Genomic DNA, 6,092 nt, shown 5'->3' with positions numbered 1-6,092 from the left:
CCCCCCCTCCTCCCCATCATCGCTCCCCTGCGCAGCAACACGCACGAACCGAGGCACGCGGGTGAATGAGGGGGTGGGCGCACCTCGGTCAGATCCGTGCACGTGCGCCTTTGGTGACATWTTTTTACAGGAAGGGTCCGGCGGCAAACAAAACCAGCCTCTCCCACCAATTAGCAACACCTATTCATGCTTCTCACACAGGTTCAAGAAAAAAAAACTGAATAAAAAGTCTAAAAGACACAAAAAAAAAGACAATGTATTTGCTAAATATATATATTTTCTTGTTTTTTTTTCTGGCTGCAGGCTGGAGAGGAAAATGAGTCACACTGCAGCAACTTCCAACAAGGAGGGTCGAGATGAATATAATAATTCCGTTATCTGTACAAGTCATTTAAAATCCCGCTTAAAGGAGAACACAAGAAAAAAAATAAATTTAAACTCACCTGTTTCTCCAGTCAGTAAAAAGTTCCCTGAAACGTGTCGTCCAGTCGCCACGTTGTTCTCCTCCACCCGTCTTCTCCAAAGTCTTCTCCCGACACAGACCGGGCTCTCCCATCAACCGTAGGGCTTTTTATAGAGATCCCGTAGTAACTAGTAAAGAGCAGGGGGGAGGGAGGGAGACGTGGGAGGGGTAGGGGAGGATGGATGAGGAGGGGTGAAAGGCTCATTCAAAGATTCACCTACACATGTACGTGCGTATCCCACGTCACTGGACGGAGTGCGGCTATTTATGTGAAAGAAGAAGACGGGAGGGGAAAAAAGAAGAGTAGCGGTGGTCTGAATCACGGAGCGGGACTTAAAAAAAGAAAGAAAGCAGAGTGAAAATAGTGAAGCGCTCCAATGGGTCAAAGAGTTCAGCCAAAGGAAAACTGGTGTAAAAATAAGATCCTTACTAAAACCATATTGATCCTCGTGGAATCAAATCAGCTCTATGTTTTTTTTTTATTAAAGCAACAAATATTTTTATAATCGATTTGATTTTCATTGTTTTGATCCGTTTTAAAAATCAAAGTCCTTGGGCTAAGATCACCTAAATAACCTTGTGCGCGTATCTGTTGGCGCTTGGATTGTGTGAATGACTCTCGGCTACTACCACTCCGACTTTTAGCTCCACGTGAAAGAATGAGATGAACATCCAATAATTACCTTCTGAGCGTTTCGCTCAGATATGCTTTGTGGTTTGTGAGATATTGTGCTAACAGGAAGTAACCCTTTACAATTAACGTCGAAGTTTTACGCACAAATGGRGCGCAATGTTGTGCACGACTCTCAGCTACTACCACACCAAATTTCATTTCAATATCTGGTAAAGTTTCGTTAAAATCCGTTCTGCATTTGGTGAGATATTTTGCTAACAGAACAGACAAGTGAAAACACCGTCGCTCCGGCTCCGCCTGCACGCGGCAGGTGACACCTGCAGCGGAGTCACCTTTAGATCCTGGTCCTCTGGCTGATGGCTGAATCGTGATGTTTGGATGAGGCGATGATTCACTGCAGCTAAATCGTTAAATATTTGATGCAGCGCGCGCATATTCATCCCCATTGGTTTGAAAACTAATCTCAGCTCTTTAAAATGTGTTGCTGAAATCCTAACAGTGCGCGCACTGACTCCATCCATCTTGAGCAGTTAGAAATTAGGCAGGAGTCGTGTTAAGTCCGAACACCCTGTCTTTTAAAATTCAGCTCACACGTTCCGGAAGGTTTTTGGGGAGATCCTCGTGCGTAAAACAGCGTGTCAGACTTACGTGGGCGGGTCTTCTAAAACTCTACGCACTTTGGACAACAGTTGAAGCCGCACGCAGGAAGCTGAACAACAGAGCCCGCCTCCTAACTCTGTGGTCCAGGTGTGGATCATGGATCATGACCTGTCGCCCGCCCGCACAGCACCGCCTCCACCCGCCTCCTCCACCTGCGACTTCTCTCTCTCTCTCTCTCTCTTAATCAGTCTGATTTTGCCTCCTTCACTAACTGCGTGTTTGAAAAGAAAAGTCTGTTCAACTATGATTCACTCCATGTAAAGTTCAGTTCTGAACAAAAGCAGCGATTTTAATTAAACAGAAAGTCTTCATGTGGTTTCAGTGTGTTCATTGTCACTAAATGAATGCATATCACCTGCAATGCATATATCACCCGCAATGCATATTTCACCCGCAATGCATATCACCTGCAGTGCATTTCACACACAAAAGGTGCTTTTGTGCAAAAAGTTTAGACTCAGATGTCACTCATGAATAACTCTAGTCTATTATTTGAAAAAAATCATTGCTTTAAAGCAGGGGTGCCCAAACATTTTCCCCGAGAGGGCCAAAACGAAAATCTGCAGGGCTGCGGGCCAAATGCAGTATTATAACACATGAAATACAAATACATTTTTAAAGTAAAGTCCTTTATTTTTAACGATTAAGCAATGCAATGGCCCTCTTTTGTTTTAGTCTGTGCACTTGGAGAAAGTCTGCCATATGCTCAAGTAGCAAAGGCTCATGGGACATTTCATAAATTGATAAAATATGAGTTTTTGTGGCCTTATAAAGTGTGCAAATCTACATGTGGGGTTAAATCTGATCTAAATATTCCTTGTTGTCATTTCATGTTTCATGTTTATTCCTAATAAATCAAAGATAAAGTCAGCACCATGACTGAAAACTACCTCCACTAGAGCCCTTTTTTACAGTCATTTGACCAATGGAAATACTGTGTTTCTACATAGGATAACAGGTTACAACCTTGTAACTTTGGCAGCGGTTGGGCCAAATCAAATGGCTTGGCGGGCCATATTTGGCCCGCGGGCCCCACTTTGGGCTCCTCTGCTTTAAAGAGACCCACGATTAGTTGTAACATTAAACTTGATTTGATAAACATTTATTTTAACTGTAAAATAAGGACTGTAAAAATATTGTAGGCTGTTTAGTTTTGTAATTTTTTAAAAATATATTTTAACACGGATGGAGCCATTTTATTTACACACAAAGCATTCTGGGTAAATGATGACATCAACTAGGTCATCGTTGCGAGGCTGCTAGCAAGCTATATCCRCCCTGAAGGTTAATCTTGGACAATATCTGATGATCGACTCTTTTAAATGAAACCAGAGAGCGTTGACAGAGAGGAGAAGGTAGAAATGACTCAGTCTTTAACTGAAAATGTGGATGGAGGACAACAGAGCTGCTTCATGAAAGAAGAACCTCATCTTAGCCTGTTAGCCCTCACGCTATATTGCCTTATACTGTATGTAGTAGCTCGGCGCTATCGCGACAAACAAGCTAAACTGAGGTCCTCCATCCATATTTTCAGTTACAAACTGAGTCATTTCTACCTTCTCCTCTCTGTCAACGCTCTCTGGTTTCATTTAAAAGAGTCGATCATCAGATATTGTCCAAGATTAACCTTCAGGGTGGATATAGCTCGCTAGCAGCCTCGCACCAAGGACTTATCCACGTCATCATTTACCCAGAATGCTTTGTGTGTAAATAAATGGCCCCGTCCATGTAATATATTTTTTACCTTTTAGTTGAAAAATTATAAAAACTGAACATCCTACAGTATTTTACCGTCTTTATTTTACAGTGAAAGTAAATGTTTATCATATAAAGTCTAATGTTACAACTAATCGGGGATCCCTTTAAAGCTCTTGTTGTGTTTTCCAATATCATTTGAATTTGTTTGACTGCAGTTAATCAGTTTGGTTAAATTAAGCAAAAATCCCGCACAAGCTGTTAGTGCTCAGGATATGTGTTAGGGCTTAGTCTCAGCTACTACCACAACAAGACTTAGGTGAACATCTGCAAAATTTTGTCAGTTTTTGTGGGGTTTTTTTTTTCTTTTCAAATCAGCCATCTTGGATTAGATTGGCTCCAAAACTAAATTAGTTGTCGATGAACATCTGATCATTTTTTTCTGCCGTTTTTGTTTAAAAACATCCAGTGGCTCATGAGACATTTCGCTAACAGATAGGCACACACGTTATTGTCTCCCTTCACTTTTCAGCTACAATGAATAAAAATCACTCCAGGTTACATCAGCGTCTGACGACTGAAGATCAAGGAGCGCGCTCATTAATGTCCACCTGGTGAGAAGCTTTCAGTTCTCCAGCGGCAAATTAGAGTGGCTTAAGTGTTCATTTGCAGCCTTAAAAACACTCTTCATTTGTCAAAATGTCTTAAATTCAAAGTTTAAGTTGCTCTGGTCTTCATCGGGTGTTAAAGTTTTTGACCAAATATGCATGATTGGAGATTCTGACTCCAGATAGCACTCTCCAGCTCCATCCCAAACTGGTTGGATATCTAATCCCCTCTGTAAGTTCTGGGTCTGCCCTATGGAAAACTTGAGCACATGTGTGAAACTCAAGGCCAGTGGGCCCAATATGGTCCCCTACAGCATTTTATGTGGTCTGCGAGAGTTTCCAAGATGAGTTAATATCTTAAAGCCAGACCATGAACTGCATCTCCCATAATGCACGTTGATTATTTAGTCCACAAATGACAGCATCCATTAGGAGGAGGCGCACAGGGTTAAAACATATCCGCCAAAATTTGCTTCATCTCCACTTAGCTGCAATTTCACCAGCTACTTGCTGTGCCTGTCGTACTGGGAAGTTGGAATTTCCCACTTACAAGTTGTGCATTTAAACTGGAAAGCCCCATCCAGTGGGAATTCTGGTAGGATTGTACTTTTGTTTGTTTGAATACTTAATTTTTGGTAATGTTTATGTTCCTGATTCTATGCGAGGGATTTTATAAAATAAAGTACGTTTGTTTTTTGTTTTGTTTTAAGTCTAAAGATCTCTGTTTGTTTTTTGGGTCACACCTGCAAACATGAAACATTCCCTGTCGAGAAGTGGGAGAACTCCAGTTCAGAATTCAAGATGGCTGCTACTCACCACAACTTATCAGTGAGTAAAACTCTGTTCCATTTACTTTCAACAGTATTTCTATGTTCTTTTATTAATGCATAAAATACCATGTAGAGCTCACTTTTTAATTAGCCACAGCAATGAAACAAGGAACCCAACGTTTTGTGTTTAGTCAAAGTTAAACATGAAACATGTTTAACTTTGACTAAACCAAGGTGAAAATGAGTTTGACACCCCTGCTGTAGAGCAAGGTGTCCAGGAGGCATCCCAGTTAGAAGCCTGAATCACCTCAGCTGATTTATTTTTCCTGAATGGACGGGGAGTGGCTTTTCTCAGAGAAGACTTGGTTCTTTGATTCAGAATATGGATGCCTGAAAGTCCTCCAGAGACAATAATGCAAGATAGTTGAGCTTTCGTGTCATCAGTTCGATTTACCATGTGTTGACCAGATGATCTGTCCACACAGATTAGGCCTTTAAGAGGAGAAGGTGATGATTGAGAAATTGTGGGAGAACTGAGGTTTAGGCATCCAGAAAAAGGGATTTGCCAACATGTGTTAGAGCGTGAATGTGCCAACAGCAGGACTGAGTGAAACAGTGTGAATCAAGCAGTTATTCCCATCAGAATATTACACTTTTTTTTAAATTTCATCACTGCTATTTTAAAGCACATTTATTTTAGCCGGACCACGTTCTGATGGTGCCCTGGACGATGTGTGAAATTTGTGACAGCGAGCAGTCGGCCCACATTCAGCTTGCTGCTGTCCCAGAACGTGTTCGTGAATCAGGATGCAGATTACTTCCTGTTCAGATCTCCCCTCTGTGTTTGTCATGCCCAGTTGTTGGCTCCTCATCTGTATTCCAAACAGAAAATGCAGTCAGATAAGTGAGGGAGGGTGGGGGAGGAGGAGGGGGGGGGTGTTAAAAAACACCTCTCCAATACACCCCCCTCCTCCTCCTCACCATCCTCACAGCTGCCTACCTTACCTTCCCACCTCCCCTTCTCCCATTCTGACTCATACTGAAATCCCAGGGAGCATCTCCTCTCTCTCTCTCTCTCTCTACCCCACACTCTGCTCTCATTCGTGTTTTCTCTCGCCCTCTCTCTGATTGCCAAGCTGACTCGAACGCATCGAGTTGGGCAGGAGACAGGGAGCAAATGAAAAAGCCAGAGAAAGCAGGAGGAGGAGGAGGAGGACGAAGACGACGACGAGGAGGAGGAGGAGGAGGAGGAGGAGGAGGAG

Source organism: Austrofundulus limnaeus, unplaced genomic scaffold (genome assembly GCF_001266775.1).
Source record: "Austrofundulus limnaeus strain Quisiro unplaced genomic scaffold, Austrofundulus_limnaeus-1.0 Scaffold157, whole genome shotgun sequence".
NCBI lineage: Eukaryota > Metazoa > Chordata > Actinopteri > Cyprinodontiformes > Rivulidae > Austrofundulus > Austrofundulus limnaeus.
Note: the sequence above shows the minus strand (reverse complement) of the source record.